Consider the following 19870-nt stretch of genomic DNA (forward strand, 5'->3'; position numbering starts at 1 on the left):
CGTCTGTTGACTGTCTGTCGGTTGGGTTGCCGTCGGATTGAGAATTTGTTGGGCCAACTGCCTGTCTCACCTAAGCGAGCGTTAGTGTTTGAATTCCAGGCCGACCCTTGGAAGCTTCTGAGCATCGTATGATGTGCTGCCTTGTCTTCTTTGTCCTCATTTGTTTATGTATGGCTTCTAGCATATTTTAAATTAAAGTTGTTGTGCCCTTAAGGCGTGAGATTGTTTGGGCCTTCAGCCTGATTTAAAGAAATCTTAGGATAAGGCCTTCTGCCTTTTAAATTTCAAATTCCTGTTTTGAGCCTTAAGTTATTGGTCTTCAGCCGATTTTAAGTTAAAGTTGTGTTGTCCTTAAGGCGTGATATTGTTTGGGCCTTCAGCCTAATTTAGAGAAATGTTCTAGGATGAGGCCTTCTGCGTTTTAAAATTCAAATTCTTGTCTTTCAGAGAAGCCACGACGTAATCGCCATCAATACTGAAATCTAATATAATATCGTTATCAATTTTTAATTAAGGGTCACTAATTTATTAATTGTATTATGATTTATTTCACTGTTAACTGATCTGAGGATAGCCGGGCGTGGTGGCCGAACGGTTCTAGGCGCTACAGTCTGGAACCGCGTGACCGCTACGGTCGCAGGTTCGAATCCTGCCTCGGGCATGGATGTGTGTGATGTCCTTAGGTTAGTTAGGTTTAAGTAGTTCTAAGTTCTAGGGGACTGATGACCTCAGAAGTTAACTCCCATAGTGCTCAGAGCCATTTGAACCATTTGATCTTAGGATATAAGATTTGGTAATTTTTTATTTTTTTATTTATACTTTTTATACTGGCATTCATAAAAGTTGTATGGTACCTAACCAGGCTAAAGACTGTATTGTATATTATTTGTACTTTTTGTGGATTTCAGTTTGGGTCTAATTTCACATATATTATATCAGTATATGTTTTTAATGACAGACGCTCGTTTAGCCAATGGGGAAATTTTTTTAACTAAAGACAATGCATACCGCATTTTAATCTTTATATTGGCGACACTGGTTTACTATGTACTCTGGCTGAAGTTCACTCTGCTGGCATTAGTGTTTTGTATAAATACTGGCGCAATCGATGATTTACATCAGAATATTTTAGCGGTATGTATGGCTGCCATACATGGCTATAAATATTTCATATTTTATATTTCATGCATCACTAAGACTTGTTTTCATTTAATATTAAGTAATATAACCTGGTCAATTACACAATATTTATATTTACAACAGATCTGAAGATGGCGATAAGCCGAAGCCGGTCATAAAGTGTAAAGAAATCAATTTGATCAAGACGAACTTGTGAAAACAAAGTGCTAAAAACAAAATGATCGCGGGCTCATATACAGACTTCATGTCTTCAATTGATAAATATATTTAGAAAGGTTGCATAGAATAACGCCTATCAAGCAGCACGAATTGGGTTATGGGAGCAGCAGGCACATTACCTTGTCCGCTTTCAAAGATATATAGCAAAGATGTCTAAAATTACATCTTCTGTGCGTGAAGATAACCACAGACATAGCATGTGGTTAAAACTGTACGCTATCAAAGTTGGAACAGGGCTGAAGAAAAACACAGAGAATGTGAAATAAAAATTCATTTATTTCTCATCCAACTTGAAAGTAATTTTGCATTTTCATAAGCAGACACAGCAACACTATTTTCACACATCTTCTTCTTCTTCTTCTTCTTCTTCTTCTTCTTCTTCTTGAGTCGCTGGAGAGAAGGACACCCATAGAATTACAGGTCTTCAATAGCACCGAACTTGAAGACTCTCCGCATTCATTATATCTTCTTCTTCCCTTCACGTAGATGATGGTATCCATGCGATCGAATAATTTAAGCGATGTCACAGTATCTTTATAGGGTATACGAGGATCAAACCAGGAATTCCATGGTAGAAATGTTTTAACCAGTTTGCACTCTTCCTTGTCTTATCACACTTCACATTCTTGAAAGACCTCGGTAATGCAATGTTTGCTGATAATATCTCTATTGTTCCTGCATCTCCTGTGTGCGCAACGAATGTATCTTTAAATATGAACTTTCTACCCTCACCATCATAGAAACCCTGAGCGTCTGCAATATGTTCACGCCTTGAGATTCCACTGTGGAACGCTCTAGGTAGGGAGCAGCACCTGTTCATTTACACAGCTCGTTGCACAACATCGGTGAGCGAGCAGTAGTTGATCACACGCTCGTGCAGAACTAGAAGCCGGCCATGGTGGCCGAGCGGTTCTAGCCGCTTCAGTCTGGAACCGCGCTGCTGCTACCGTAGCAGGTTCGAATCCTGCGTAGAGCATGGATGTGTGTGATGTCCTTCGGTTAGTTAGTTTTAAGTAGTTCTAAGTCTAGGGGACTGATGACCTCAGATGTTAAGTCCCATAGTGCTTAGAACAGAACTAGAGCATACGCGGCAGTGTGTTCTGGGAAAATCGTCGGAGATTCAAATTCAGTTCGTACATCTATAGGTCCAGACTTTATTATCTCGTTCTGTTTCGAGCAGTCTGTCATGATGATCGGTGATAGGTTCTTGAACTTTTGTGGACTGAGTAGACACTCTCCTTCTTCAGCACTTTCACAGTAAGAAGCACGAAACCTTGCATACATGTCATATGCTAGAGTGAATAAACTTTCATACCACTGCAGGTGTAAATTGTCGTATGGGTAGAATTATGAGTTCAGGTAGACTTTGGAATTAGTTAACTAGCAGTTGTGGAACACAGTGGAATCATTTGCTGTATTCCCTCTTGTATCAGTCTGAAACGCAAGTATGATGAATGTACTTGTATGTGCCTCTAGCTGTGAAGAGCCGGTGTTTGTCTGCTTGCAGTCGGTAACACTGGCTACTCGAAAACCTCCGACGAGTTAAATGTCAGTGACAGAAATGTACCGGAATTCAGGACTTTCAAAATCTTCAAACGCCCCTCGTCTGATACACTGATGTGAGGCATTTCCCATATTATCTCGCTGATTGTGATCATATTCTCCTCTTAAGCTCCTTGGATATACGAGTTATTAAACCGTCGCACTCCGTAAAAAGGTGGGAATTTAAGGAGATGGGACCTGGATAAACTGAAAGAACCAGAGGTTGTACAGAGTTTAAGGTAGAGCATAAGGGAACAATTGACAGGAATGGGGGAAAGAAATACAGTAGAAGAAGAATGGGTAGCTTTGAGGGATGAAATAGTGAAGCCAGCAGAGGATCAAATAGGTAAAAAGACGGGAGCTAGTAGAAACCCCTGGGTAACAGAAGAAATATTGAATTTAACTGATGAAAGGAGAAAATATAAAAATCCAGTAAATGAAGCAGGCAGAAAGGAATACAAACGTCTCAAAAATGATATCGACAGGCAGTGCAAAGTGGCTAAGCAAGGATAGCTAGAGGACAAATGTAAGGATGTAGAGGCTTATCTCACTAGGGGTAAGATAGATACTGCCTACAGGAAAATTAAAGAGACCTTTGGAGAAAGGAGAACCACTTGCATGAATATCAAGAGCTTTGATGGAAACCCAGTTCTAAGCAAAGAAGAGAAAGCAGAAAGGTGGAAGGAGTATATAGAGGGTCTATGCAAGGGTGACGTACTTGAGGACAATATTATGGAAATGGAAGAGGATGTAGATGAAGATGAAATGGGAGATATGATAGTGCGTAAAGAGTTTGACAGAGCACTGAAAGACCTAAGTGAAACAAGGCCCCGGGAGTAGACAACATTCTATTAGAACTACTGACAGCCTTGGGAGAGCCAGTCCTAACAAAACTCTACCATCTGGTGAGCAAGATGTATGAGAGAGTTGAAATACCCTCAGACTTCAAGAAGAATATAATAATTCCAATCCCAAAGAAAGCAGGTGTAGACAGATGTGAAAATTACCGAACTATCAGTTTAATAAGTCGCGGCTGCAAAATACTAACGCGAATTCTTTACAGACGAATGGAAAAACTGGTAGAAGCCGACCTCGGGGAAGATCAGTTTGGATTCCGTAGAAATATTGGAACACGTGAGGCAATACTGACCCTACGACTTATCTTAGAAGAAAGATTAAGGATAGGCAAACCTACGTTTCTAGCATTTGTAGACTTAGAGAAAGCTTTTGACAATGTTGATTGGAATACTCTCTTTCAAATTCAGAAGGTGGCAGGGGTAAAATACAGGGAGCGAAAGGCTATTTACAATTTGTACAGAAATCAGGTTGCAGTTATAAGAGTTGAGGGGTATGAAAGAGAAGCAGTGGTTGGGAAGGGAGTGAGACAGAGTTGTAGACTATCCCCAATGTTATTCAATCTGTATATTGAGCAAGCAGTAAAGGAAACAAAAGAAAAATTTGGAGTAGGAATTAAAATCTATGGAGAAGAAATAAAAACTCTGAGTTTCACCGATGACACTGTACTTCTGTCAGAGACAGGAAAGGACCTGGAAGAGCAGCTGAAGAGAATGGTCTTGAAAGGGGGATATAAAACGAGCATCAACAAAAGCAAAATGAGGATAATGGAATGAAGTCAAATTAAATCGGGTGATGCTGAGGGAAATATATTAGGTAATGAGATCCTTAAAGTAGTAAATGAGTTTTGCTATTTGGGGAGCAAAATAACTGATGGTGGTGGAAGTAGAGAGGATATAAAATGTAGACTGGCAATGGCAAGGAAAGCGTTTCTGAAGAAGAGAAATTTGATAACATCGAGTATAGATTTAAATGTCAGGAAGTTGTTTCTGAAAGTATTTGTATGGAGTGTAGGCATGTATGGAAGTGAAACATGCACAATAAATAGTTTAGACAAGAAGAGAATAGAAGCATTCGAAATGTGGTGCTACAGAAGAATGCTGAACATTAGATGGGTAGATCACATAACTAATGGGGTGGTATTGAATAGAATTGGGGAGAAAAGGAGTTTGTGAGACTACTTGACTAGAAGAAGGGATCGGTTGGTAGGACATGTTCTGAGGCATCGAGGCATCACCAATTTGGTATTGGAGGGCAGCGTGCAGGGTAAAAATCGTAGAGGGAGACCAAGAGATGAATACACTAAGCAGATTCAGAAGGATGCAGGCTGTAGTAGGTATTGGGAGATGAAGAAGCTTGCACAGGATAGAGTAGCATGGAGAGCTGCATCAAACCAGTCTCAGGACTGAAGACCACAACAAGAACTCCGTAACAGAATGAGCCCCTGTTTAGCGTTCGTAATAATCTATCTCATGTCCTCAAAGTAGTCCATAAGCATTTCTAGAGGTATGTCTGCAGTGAATCGCTTGTACTCTGCAACTGTTCTATATTCCGGATCGTCTGTGAACCATAATGCATTTTCTAAACTATGCAAATCCGTAGGTGATGCAGAGACGTGTGTTTTAAGCGTTGATGTTATGCCGACATTGAGTGTACGGTCGATCTCAGACTCACTGAGTTCATAGCGTATATCTTGGAACAGGAATGTTAAAGCGTTACGCGTAACAAGGTTCCCACTATATCGCTGCCGTGTCTTTTCTTGAATGACCCCTCCAGACAAATGGAACTCTTGCATGGAAGCGTCATCGCGTTTTGGTGCTGGATGACAGTCCTAATTTCATTAAACTTGTTAAAAGCGGTTGAAGCGTAATGTTTATGTGAGAAGTATTCCTAACGTATAATTCTCTTATCATACTCTAATGGACTGGTTGTACTGAATGAGGACGTCATTGTGGGGTTTCAAGCCAACTGATTTAAGAAACTCGTAGTTCGCACGTGTTATCACATTTTTGGTTCGGCAGCGAAGTGACATGCTGCGGATTGCATGCACTACTTCTATACTGTACGCCAATCCTGCCTTATATGTAGTCGACAATGATTTCCTCATCACGGAAGCCAACGAGTTGACATTATGGTCCACAACACGCAGCTCCGAATAGTCCAGTCTCTGAGCTGTCACTGGAAGGTATATTTCATTGGCAGGAGTCTCAACAATCATATATCCCGTTGCAACAGGGGGGAAGAATCCATAAACAGTATGAATCAGACTGTCGTTGAGCTAGAAGTTCGTTGCTATATTACACTCAAATCGGATTGCGCTGACGGGCAGTATGTCCACAGTTTGATCTGAGTTGTAAAATCCTTCTGCAGAACCTGCCCTTTTGTGGAACCCAGTAGGAGCCCTATTGAACCTTTCTGGCTAAAGTCAATCGTTGCATTTACAGCCCTCATTTCAAATTTAGTGTATTGACCTTTGCACGTAGCTCAATACCTTTTCCAGACTGTTTAAGAATTCGTTTAAATGGTCGATATCGCATGCACCCGGTTCTATTTCCACAACGTATTTTTCACCGTTAATATCCAGATGCAGTTTTTTGATAGTCTCAGTGATATTTGGGATGCTCTTGTACGTCCGGAGTCCAATCAACCCAATAATCCATTCACCACTGCTCAAATCAATTGGCGGGAAGTAATTTGCACGCAATACAGATGATCGCTCTGTTAACGTCAAAGTGTATAACATTGCATCTGAACTTCAACTGATGAAGGAATGTTTAAAGGTCCTCGTTATATGATCTGCTTCTTCTTCATTGTAAACGTCAAGAGAAACATGGTGCATAGATGTCCGCATAGGTTTGTGTTAAAGTCCTGATAGTGCCGAAAACTGTGGAATACACGTCTTATGTGAGTGAAGTATCGTAATTCTTCTGCTGGTTACAGGTCACCAAATGAGTCGAAGTAGTAGACGGTATCCGCATTTTTCATAACATATGACACTCAGTTGGTGCCGGGGCCTCCAGCAACATCTGAATTCACCACATTCAACAGTTTTTCACAATGTCTTCGGTAATGTATTCCGCATAAACACAGCACGGAATCTTGGAATGTTGATTTTTCTCCTATCAAACATAAGAAGATCGGTATTTGTGAGTGGTCGATCTGGTTGGACCGTTAGTGGGCTTTTTTGATTTATGAATAGACCAAGCCCTTTCCTGCACAGTTTCAGGTATAGTCCTTTGCCGATGGATGCGGCTTCCATCATGCGGTTATGTCTTCACGCCTCTCCCAACTGCTTTTGGGAGTTTTGCGCGTTCTTGACTGTTCGAGCAATTGCTACAGCACCACAGGCAAGGGACCCTACCGCCGAGAGCGCGGAGAGGGCTGGGATATGGAGTGGAAGAAAACCACCAGACGTCTTGGGTATTGGTAGAACTCGAGGAGCTTTAACCGTTCCTCTTCTTCTGCTTCTTCCCGCACCTTTCTGCTTCAGTGCGTTTTTTCCATCATAAATCACTACCAGGATACAGTTCTTCAAACAGCTCTGCTTCCTGCCCTTCTACTTCTTGTTTAGTGCGCAATTTGCAGCATTCATAACTCGCTTGAAATTTATCACTCCTAAACGCAACTTAATTTTTCCACGCTTGATTTTATCAACTCAAATGCTGTGATGCGTTGACCTATACCAATATCCTTTCTTCTCCGAAACGCCTTAGCCTTATCAGCTAAAATCCTATGTGCAATGTTTCGACTTGAGAGATCTTTATTTCCAGCATTTGCAATGTCGTGTTCCATATACACTTCGTCGAGCAGATTAATCCCCTTACCACCTCATGCCAAGCGGTTCTGAAGCTTTGTTCCAGGCCCACAGTAGTTATGTCCCGGAGTCTGTAATTCCATTGGCAGTTTGTCTAGAATACCACCTCCTCCTCTAATGCGTCTACTAGCACGCATGTTATGCTACTGAAGTGGTTGTGGACAGTGAGTCATGGACTGTGCGGCTGGTCCCGGCGGAGGTTCGAGTCCTCCCTCGGGCATGGGTGTGTGTGTTTGTCCTTAGGATAATTTAGGTTAAGTAGTGTGTAAGCTTAGGGACTGATGACCTTAGCAGTTAAGCCCCATAAGATTTCACACACATTTGAACATTTTTTTTTTTTTGGTGGACAGTGTGCCCCCGTTATATAGCAAATCGTTAGCATCAACCCAACTGTTTTGTGCTGCAGGAAAACAAAGCCATTTGACTAGCGCTCTATTTCCCCGACATCTTATGACACTCTCCACGAGAAATACATCCGGTTCTGAGCTTTTCTACAACTCCTCGGTGCGGAAGCAGTCTGCAATTTCTTTGCCTTTACTATCCTTCAATAAATAAGTTCTAGGACTCGTTCGTTGCACCTTTGAAACTGTAAATATATCTGTTGACCAGTTCGGTAGGTATGATTTCTCAAATGCTGTCTTGTGTTTTCAGATATGTACCAAATCACCTATATTAAATTTCTGTCTACGTGGAGCATTTTAATGCAATATCACACTTTATCCATGGGTCCATTATCGCGAACGTTGGTTAGTCTCACTTTTATTGTGCTATGTTTGGTTCGATTATACTGAGCAATTGTTTCCGGGAGGTTATCTATTCATTTGTATGAGCCGTGAAGGTTAAAACGCATCCACATTCGACCTTTTCTTGTTCTGTTCACACGCTCCACGATACTTGCCTTCAGGTGAGTCCATGTTGATTAGTGACGTATTCCATACCGTTGCATCACGGTCTTGAAATAATTATTGTAAAACTCTCCACTCTCTGAAATAAAGAAACTGAGTAATGGAATCAACGATCAACTTGAACGTATGTCGTGTGAATCCTGTAAGTTGGTAAGCGTGCCACAAAGAGCGTGCAGAATGGCCTGTAGGTGGCACATAGTGCAGATGCACACATACCGTCGAAGTATCAGTATGAAGATGGCCGCTCCACTTTTGACTTGCACCAGGGGAGAACAGCGTTCTCTTATGCGGTTTTTTCGTAGTGAAGGTGTGAACCTATTGAAATTCACCGACGAATGAAGGTACAGTCCGGTGCTGCATGTTTTTCACACCAAGAAGTCTGCGAATGGATTAGGAAGTTCGCAAATGGTGTGACTTCAGTGGAAGATGCTCCTCGTCCAGGTCAGGCACAACGAGTTGTGACTACACACAACACTGCAGCAGTTGAAGCCATAGTGAAGGAAAACCGCTGAGTGTCACTGAATGACATTGCAGCATGTTTACAGATTAGTCATGGGTCAGCACACCACATTGTGCATGATGTGCTCCAGTTTCACAAAGTGTCTGCAGGATGGGTGCCACGGCAGCTGACTCCTGGAATGAGAGAACCACGTGTTGATGCTTGTGAAGAACGTCTTCGACGCTTTGAACGCGAAGGTGATGGCTTCCTTGCAAGAAACTTTACTGGGCACGAAACCTGGGTTCACTTCCACCAACCGGAAACGAAGAGGGCGAGCAAGGAATGGCGCCATTTCTCATCACCAAAACCAAAGAAGTTTCGAACAGAACCATCAACAGGAAAGGTTATGCTGACTCTCTATTGGGACGAAAAAGGCGTCATTTTGGAGCGTTACATGCCTAGAGGGACCACTGTCACCAGTACATCATACACAGATCTCCTAAAAAATCATCTGCGACCTGCAATCAGATCAAAGCGACCTGGACTGCTGTCAACGGGTGTCCTTTTGCAACGTGACAATGCAAGGCCCCACTCTGCCCGTACAACAGTTGCAACTATCACAGACCTGCATTTTGAGTGTCTTCCTCATCCACCATACTCACCACACCTTGCCCCAAATGATTTCCATATGTTTGGACCACTCAAAGACGCAATGGGAGGAAAGAAGTTCCGTTCTGATGAAGAGGTACGCCACGCGGTGCGTGAGTGGTTGCGCGGACTACCAAAATAATTTTTTTCTAAAGGAATTTATGCACGTTGTAAGCGCTGGAGGACTTGCATTGAGCTTTCTACTACTCCTGCACAATAAATAATATTTCATTTGACTCACCCTCATATATTTGAATCCCTTATTCTCATGTGAATATTCCCTCGTATCTACAAGATCAGCCTGCCATAAGTCTTCCAAACCTATAATCATACCGATGAGGGTATCTTTAGCTTGCTGATTTGTGCAGTTCTCGAACTACTGTCTCCATACTTATTCGATGATACCTCTCTCTCTAAGCTCAGAGTTTATTGAAACAACTTCATTCGAATGAGCTGTATTACCTGCAGCAGGTGATGCCATGAGCAGCCGTAGTCAATCTATTAGCCCATTGGGGTCGTCATAATATATATATATAGCGGGATTCGATTGTTCACTGCTTTATGTTCAATGTCAATACCATCGCCACTGCTGCTGCTGCTGCTGTTGTTTTTGTTTTCGTCGTCAAATGTTGGTTTTATATTAATTGTTGCTCAGACTTTTTGGGATCTTATGTACATCAGTCAAGAGCAGTATTTCTCGGTATATTTCCGTATCATTATTTGAATAATTTATAGGTTTTTTGGAAGATCTTAGGAAAATAAATTCACTAAGTTAGGGGTTCTCTTAAACCGCCTATCACTAATCTGTATTACGTCATCCGTTACAATTGTAGGATGCATGCCTAACATGTACGGTTTCCCCCTGATAACGCCGAATGTTCTATTTATCTGACCAGGGGCGTGACGGATAATGAATTCATCAATGGCAATACCATCGTTATCGTGTGATTTTGTTTTCTCTGAGAGCTGCCTGAGAGATTCAGTAACCGGCTTAAAGGTCTCTCTTAGTGTTTTGCTGTCGATCCATATGCCCTAACCTTAGCAACCGTACTTTGTCTCGAACTGCTTTCCGTGCTTGAATCACTTTCTGCTTCGTTAACATCCCGGTTTACACTAATCAGACGTCGCCGCAGCTTGACGCTTTATAGATCCGCTCTTCTTCTTCCCCTTACTATGTTCCTGCTCCCCATTCGCAACAAAAAGGAACTCTACATGTATTTTCCCCTCAATAGGCTCTACTTTTTCAGTTAAGTCGGTTATTTTCTTAGCGATTTCATTAACTACCACATTTAACGCATTGACCATTCTCAGAAGAGTCTGGCAATACGTCTCTAGTTCCCTGCGCATATGTACAACTTTATGCACAATAGCCTGAATTTTCGCATCCATGTTCTGTCTGTGTACACCCATTCTCTAGGGTTGTTGCAGCGTATACTAACGTACTGACCTCTCTTACCAGGCTATATACACAGAAACTCTTGAAAGTTTCGCCTGTACCTACCATCATTCAGTTTTCTTCTTTTATCAATAATGAGAATCCTATACTGTGAATGATTCCAGCAATCAGCGCATATCTTTACAAAATCATTGAACCACATGTCAGTTCCTACATGTGCCTGGTAAATGTGTTTTAAATGCAGATTGTCTTGTTAAAAGGCTATAACGAGGTTTGCATTATCCTTATCCAACTGATTCGGGATTCTGGAATATGTTTGGATTAGATAAAATACATCAGCCCCCATATAACGACCGAAATAAAAATATTTTCGAATTTGGTCTTGGTTTTCCACAGCAACATCGTCAAATATGAAGACAGTGTTTGGCTTTGGTTTTTCAGGTGGGGGGGGGGGGGGGGGGGGGGATATCACCGCTTTCACTGAATGTCGTGTATGTAACAACCTATACACCCCGCAATCTCTCCTGTATTAGCTGATACTTGGGTTGAAACAGTGTTTTTGAGAATACACAAACAAGTTCAAATCGGACTCCATCTACATGTGTTTGCAGAGTGATAAGGGCATTTGTCTTGGCACATTTGGATGGACCTACAGTAACTGCTCCTATATTACCAGAAATGAGAATTCCGTTCTTCTTCTTCAGGTGTTCTTTTGCATCTTCACTGGACCAGTCACCAACAACAAAGTCCTTATGATGAAGATGTCTCACCCACCCTGCCGTGACAGTAACTACGCCAAGTACTGACAAGTCATGGGCATATATAGAAAGATACACTTGTAAGGACGGTAATAGTACGTTTAGCCACTATAGCTCCATTACTTAACCGACTGAGCTATATTGGCTACACAGAGAAATCGGGTATAATAATATGAAGAGAAACTTCGTCATTCATTTTGTCAATGACTGGTGAGGAGATGTTTGGGGTAATTGTCTGCTGCTGCTGCAGCATCATTATAGGTGTAGCATTGAAAAATAATATTAATAATCGTAATATAATGAGAGAGGTGTGAAATAAAACATAAACACAGTTTGACATTATATACAGGGTGGTCCATTGATAGTGACCGGGCCAAATATCTCACAAAATAAGCACCAAACGAAAAAACTACTAGCTTGAAGGGAGAAACCAGATGGCGCTATGGTTGGCCCGCTAGATGGCGCTGCCGTAGGTCAAACGGATATCAACTGCGTGTTTTTAAAATATGAATCCCCATTTTTATTACATATTCGTGTAGTACGTAAAGAAATATGAATGCTTTAGTTGGACCACTTTTTTCGCTTTGTGATAGATGGCGCTGTAATAGTCACAAAAGTATAAGTACGTGGTATCACGTAACATTCTGCCAGTGCGGACGGTATTTGCTTCGTGATACATTACCCGTGTTAAAATGGACCGTTTACCAGTTGCGGAAAAGATCGATATCGTGTTGATGTATGGCTATTGTGATCAAAATGTCCAACGGGCGTGTGCTTTGTATGTATCCTGGACGACATCATCCAAGTGTCCGGACCGTTCGCCGGATAGTTACGCTATTTAAGGAAACAAGAAGTGTTCAGCCACATGTGAAACGTCAACCACGACCTGCAACAAATGATGATGCCCAAGTAGGTGTTTCAGCTGCTGTCACGGCTAATCCGCACATCAGTAGCAGACAAATTGCGCGAGAATCGGGAATCTCAGAAACGTCGGTGTAATCTCAGAAACGTCGGTGTTGAGAATGCTACATCAACATCGATTGCACCCGTACCATATTTCTATGCACCAGGAATTCCATGGCGACGACTTTGAACGTCGTGTACAGTTCTGCCATTGGACACAATAGAAATTACGGGACGATGACAGATTTTTTGCACGCGTTCTATTTAGCGACGAAGCGTCATTCACCAACAGCGGTAAAGTAAACCGGCATAATATGCACTATTGGGCAACGGAAAATCCACGATGGCTGCGACAAGTGGAACATCAGCGACCTTGGCGGGTTAATGTATGGTGCGGCATTATGGGAGGAAGCATAATGGGCCCCCATTTTATCGATGGCAATCTAAATGGTGCAATGTATGTTGATTTCCTACGCAATGTTCTACCGATGTTACTACAAGATGTTTCACTGCATGACAGAATGGCGATGTACTTCCAACATACTGGATGTCCGGCACATAGCTCGCGTGCGGCTGAAGCGGTATCGAATAGCATATTTCATGACAGGTGTATTGGTCGTCGAAACACCATACCATGGCTCGCACGTTCACCGGATCTGACGTCCCCGTAGTTCTTTCTGTGGGGAAAGTTGAAGGATATTTGCTATCGTGATCCACCGACAACGCCTGACAACATGCGTCAGCGGATTGTCAATGCATGTGCGAACATTACGGAAGGCGAACTACTCGCTGTTGAGAGGAATGTCGTTACACGTATTGCCAAATCCACTGAGGTTGACGGACATCATTTTGAACATTTATTGCATTAAAGTGGTATTTACAGGTAATCACGCTGTAACAGCATGTGTTCTCAGAAATGATAAGTTCACAAAGGTACATGTATCACATTGGAACAACCGAAATAAACTGTTCAAACGTACTTACTTTCTGTATTTTAATTTAAAAAACCTACCTGTTATCAACTATTCGTCTAAAGTTGTGCCATATGTTTGTAACTATTACAGCGCCATCTATCACAAAGCGAAAAAGTGGTCCAACTAAAACATTCATATAAAAAATGGGGGTTCCTATTTAAAAAAAAAAAACGCAGTTGATATCCGTTTGACCTATGGCAGCGCCATCTAGCGGGCCAACAAAAGCGCCATCTGGTTTACCCCTTCAAGCTAGATAAATTTCGTTCTTTGTAGGTTTTTCGTTTGACGCTTATTTCGTGAGGTATTTGGTCCAGTCACTATCAATGGACCACCCTGTATATAATGTCAAACCGTGTTTATGTTTTATATTGTTTATGGAAATGTCGTACATCGGATGCAGTATTTCAAAAAAATCATCAGACTCTTTCTTTATCTTCTTCTTCGCACCTGTACATTATTTCCAAAACAAAGATTTTTGATATACAATAAATTCTGTGCGTATCTCCCTCAAGCCAATGGATGGCTCACAGTAATCGGTGTTTCACATGCATATTTAATCTGTTTCTCTTTTTGTTCAGCGCTCATGAGCAAACAAAGGTACTGCTCCAAATTATCAACATGTACACTATGCATACGTAGGAAGTTTACAACATCATTGTTTGCAGAATTTATCCTCGGTAATCAACGAAACAATCTCTCCAATGCAAGACGTAGCGCAGTATCCAGATGATATAAGTTCATAACTGAGGTGTGCCATAGATAACATACTTGTCACCTAATCTGAGCCGGCCGGTGTGGCTGTGCAGTTAAAGGCGCTTCAGTCTGGAACCGCGTGACCGCTGCGGTCGCAGGTTCGAATCCTGCCTCGGGCATGGATGTGTGTGATGTCCTTAGGTTAGTTAGGTTTAATTAGTTCTAAGTTCTAGGCGACTGATGACCTCAGAAGTTAAGTCGCATAGTGCTCAGAGCCATTTGAACCTAATTTGACACATAGTGCACAGTCATCATACACTGTTGTAATAGATAGTATCTCATCAGTAAGGCCAATGTCTGGGGGGAGAATGAGTTGGATAATACTCTGAAGTCATCTGCTGATTGCTGTAGCTCTCTACACGACATATTTCGTCCCAGTCGAACTCATAAATTGGCACTTTAACACCATTCGATGCATTTTCAATTTCTATTCTCGCATGCAAGCCCTATACATGCTGTGCTTCTATACCAACATCTACATGTTTCGTTCCACTGGAAGTTAAACTGTATAGAACTGAAAAGCATGGGTACACTCGATGCTTTCTTATCCACAGCATCTGCACTCTGTGCCAGCACTAGCACAGGGATGTTCTGCTGGAATGGTCATATGCTGGTGACCAGTACTGTCCTCCATCTGGCTGTTGTTTAGGACCACCAGCAGTGTTCGATGTTTTGGGACAAGATCGCATGTCCTCATCACACAAACCGATGAGTGGGACAGACAACATCAGCTCTGTGTCCAGCAAGTGGGCTATGTGTGCTACAGGATCCCACATGGTCACTACAGGCTCAGACATGCTTGAGGTAGTTGCTGCCGCAGGTCCAGATGTCAGTGGTCTCAACAAGATGGCAGCTGAGGTTGCTGCAGATCCAGAGGTGGCAGTGGTCGACATGCTGGTGTGCGACCCTGTGGGCTTGTACACACCAAGGGCTACTGCTGAACAAAGACGAGGAAGCATTACATATGGGCCAAGACACGAAAACAACCAATAATAATAATAATGCTAACCACAGACAAAAATGTGATATGGGGTACTTACTTTTCTGTTTCTTCCTTTCCTGCAGGGCTGTGTTGGATTGCAACTGCTGTTGATGCTTCATGGTTCTTCTTCTTTTTCTTCTTCTGCTGCTCCTGCTGGCTGATAGAGACTGAGGTCCCCGAGCTGCTGAGCCTCTCCTATTCCCCCTCCAATGACATTACCAGATACCGACATCCTACGGGATGAATTCTAACATGTGATTGGATTAAGGGTCCCTATTGGTTCCCACAATTTTTCACCAGACCGTCATCTTGGATTATGTCACGGGAGGGATGACAGCACCCTCGGGTGGCAGTACTGTGTACTAGGTAAGTTGGACTCCAGAACTCATGGTGAATACACTGGATGGAGCTACTGCCTATGACAGCTCAAATTGCTCCAACCTCCCACTGAAAATAAATACACTCCTTCCTCTCCAGCAGCCCACCACAGGCTTAGTCCTTTTCCCTCCAAGGAAGAGGTGGTGGTCAGATGATTTAGGCTAGAGGTGGTAGCTGAAGTGACCTATTTTCCCGCCACATTTTTCCGACCATTTTCTTCGGTTAATCAAAGTAGCCCAATTGACCTATTTTTCCCACCAAAATTTGAATGTCCTGCCATGACGTCTTTCAACATTGCCATACCTGTCGGCGCCATCTTGGAACCTCCATATTGAGTGAATCTGGCAACAGTGCAGAGTGGGATGATGCTGCCCTTTACCATTACTTACACCCACTTCACTCGCTGCTACAACGCGATGTTCCGTCGTCACATCTAGATGATGACACACTTCACTATGAGACGATACAGAACTGTGATAACAATCTCCAGATAAAGCCACTGAAGGCAGAAGAAAGCATTTAAGTAATATATATTCTGATAATGATATAGAGCTTACAGAAGGAGATACGAAAGCTGCCCTTGCACTTACACTGCCTGGCAGTCGAACATGGAAGAAGCGAATACTGCTCGCAAAAATGGAATTCTTAACGTATTCGGAGACAACTATGTCACTTTTAATTGCCAATCACTTCAGTTGCGTTAGATCAACGGCCAAAGATTACCTATGTGGATAGTACACGACAGAAGATAATACCACCAAGCAGAGAAAGGTCCTTTATCTGTTATTTGCGCTTCCCATAATTGGAGGGGGGGGGGGGTGGAAAGGGAGGAGGAGGGGCTAGAGCAGCGGTGAAGTTCTCACTCTTCAGTCTTTGATTAAAACAATTTTTAAAAAATAAAGAAAAACTTTTATAAAAACGAAACTTATCTTAATACGATGTGATGACGTGGACGATTTTCAGACCTGGAACGTCTCCTCTTAACCTTTCCTGGGTGAGGTTTAGAAGCAGGTGCAGGGGAAGAAAGGGTTAGGAGAAAAAATGTGGGATGAATATTGGGAAGGTTCACGACACGAGATGTAGGTTGCAGGAGCCGAGTAGCATTGCAGATAAGCAGGGAGAGTGTGGATTAAAATGGAAGAGCCTGGTTAGGTCATACAGAGGCTCACAAATGAGTAGATTTTAGTAATTATTTCATGTTCTGGGAAGGAAAATTACCCTAGGAAATGATATGGAGTTGGTGCAGTTTTAAGGACTGTGGCTCTCTGTCCATGTTAATCAAATTAACCGCACGCAAACATCTATTGCTTCTGTTTTTAGTGCTTCGATTTCAGCACCTGCATCAAGAGCTGGTAACATCGAATTATGTTCGTTGCACGTAATGTTGATGACTTTGCACTTATCCGCTAATAAGTACATAATAAACTTGTGTTTGCGCCTGTGCCTAAAATCCTTTGTGACGACGTCGAAGGATGACAGCACTCCGGCGCACTGTTCAGTGTTGGCGTCTGTGGTATTTCCTTACGTGTCACTAGAGGAGTAGAATACTCTTCGTCAGTGCAGATACAATGGTATTCCGATACAGTAAAGAAACCGTCTGAAGCTGTGACGGGGTTTGAAGTTTAAGGGCTACCGCGTCATGGAAACTGACTGTGGCAGACAAGTGCTAAACGTAGTTACTTAGGACAATCTGTTATCAATGACAGGCAAATTATTTCGAACGATACAAATGTGAATTATGTTCACCAGAGCAATATAGGACTGAAAGATATGAGTGCGGGAACAGATGTGGATGAATACGGCAAACTTTTGTACACTTATGTGTAATACAAGAGAAACGAGTTGGTCTAACAGTGGACTTCCAAGAGACGTGTACACGTACTGCGGCAAGGAAACTGTTAACTAAGGAAATCGTGTCTTGTGCAACAATACGCTCAAGCTAATGTGCCCAAAATGGAGAATATTAAGTCTGCCGTTACACGTGAACGGGAAACCAACTGTTTTGGCAGTCTAAAAACAACTGTCAACACTGACGATCGTGAACATCGTGACAGTTTACGGATTAAGGAAGAAGTCAGTGTACCCAACTCAGGAAGTTCTGAGGACTCATAAAAGGGACAAACCGCAAGAGTACACAAAAAGAACGAGACTCGGGACCGACAGACTCCAGCCAGTACGTATTAGACCACTGTGGTCAGTCCATTTATTGTATTCACTCAAGGGAATTCTCAGGTTCCGAACAATCCAGAGTGTAACCCGACTGCACATCATGTCAGTAGGCAAACTAATCCGGGAGGTTTGCCCGCTGTATAGGATGCCATTATCAATATAACGTATTTACGGGAATCTAACGCGCCGTGGAATGTAATGCAAACCCCATTTGAAAAATTAAAGTTGTACAAAAAGGATTTGTTGAAGCATCACTAGTAGGCTAACTTTATTTTACACAACAATGGATGTATACATGAACTATCATCCAAGTGGGGTCAGGGATTTTCTCTGCCTCGTGATGACTGGATGTCGTGTGATGTCCTTAGGTTAGTTAGGTTTAAGTAGTTCTAAGTTCTAGGGGACTTATGACCATAGATGTTAAGTCCCATAGTGCTCAGAGCCATTTGAACTATCAAAACAACAAATTTTAAGTGACCCATTGTTATGTGACACAGGCATTGTTAAATAAGAAGTACTAACTTGATTACCTACATGACATGTAAACAAACGTAGCGTAATCTACAGTCGTTACTCATCATTATCCACTACTGTCACCCCGTGATCTTCGGCGTCACTCTAGATCCTATCATTTTCACTGCCAACCAAAGTATTTGAAATACATGATTTCTTGAATGATTTTACTATCACTCGTGCTTCAATGCTTTTCCATGCAGCCGGAACCTAGTGTGGGGTGCAGCAAGCTTGATTTTTCCTGTCAGTCAGTTCACAGTTTGGTTTGCTTTATTTATACTAACGTCCAAGGGTTGTAACACAAAGTCATTCCTGCATTAATAATAACAGGAACTGGCTGGTCAGTGCATCTTCTTCTTTTACGTCGTCTGTTGATATGACCACAAAATGTATCCAGACATAGCATTAATGGTAGTTTGGAAAGCCCAAGAGGCTGGAGATCCCATACGTTTCAGAGACAGTCAAGCATTAGAGTTTATCATCCATTCCTTCTCTTTATTTAGAGCAGTGACGTCATACGGGAACAGCTTTTTCATTTTTAGGGACCTTGGGGCTTGTTTTCCACTTCGAGATTAACAGAGGGGGAAGTTGGCGCCCATCTGCTGTCACTGCCAGCATTCCAGTTACCGTGCTGTTTTTACACTCTGATGTTTTGACGGTATCGTCTTTTGTCCCCTTCTCATCAGTCGTTTAAGTACGTGGCATATCAAACCAAACTGGCGTCTCGACAGAGTTACCTGTTTGGCCCATCGAAAAATTCCTCTGTTTCCGAAGTGTGATGACATAGAGCTGAAATTCTTGATGTTTTTTCTCAAAATCTTGTGGAAGCTTTTGGCATACGGTTGTAAGGCATCGTAGAGATTGGACCGTCCCTCTCATAAAGCGATCAACCGATCCATGGCTAGCCAGAAACTCTTGACTCGGTAGTAGGAACTGCAACCACCTCTTTTGCATAGTTTCTTATGGTGTAATTGGTTTACAGGATGCCCATTTTCCCCCTTTCACGGACAAATTCTAAAACCATTACTTCAACGTCAGGATGTTTTCCTCTGCGAGCTCAGTTTTGAATATGCACATGGTAAAAAAGAGTGTGTATTTGATTCGCGTAAATGCGGTAAGTGAGAAAAGTAGAAATCACGTGCACATTCGGTTCGGATCGACGTAGTCGACAAACTGTGTTGCACTTATGGCAAGCCACAGGTCACTAACATCTTATATATCTCGTTTTTTTGTCGTCAAGCAGATGTAGATATTAATATCACCGACAAAGAACTTTCGAAGTAATTAGCTTCGAAAGTGAAAATTCTTGATGCTCACCGTATCCTGAAAAAAGATTCGAACCACAGTGAAGATAAATGCGCCACTTCTCAATCAGTTAAAATTACTTTCGCTGGTGAGAGATTTCAGATAACGGTCTATATTATGCATACGAGCTGCACTCTAGCCCTCGAGATGTGTGTCCTTTAGCAATTAACTTCAGCA

Source organism: Schistocerca americana, chromosome 8, assembly GCF_021461395.2.
Source record: "Schistocerca americana isolate TAMUIC-IGC-003095 chromosome 8, iqSchAmer2.1, whole genome shotgun sequence".
NCBI classification, from domain to species: Eukaryota; Metazoa; Arthropoda; class Insecta; order Orthoptera; family Acrididae; genus Schistocerca; species Schistocerca americana.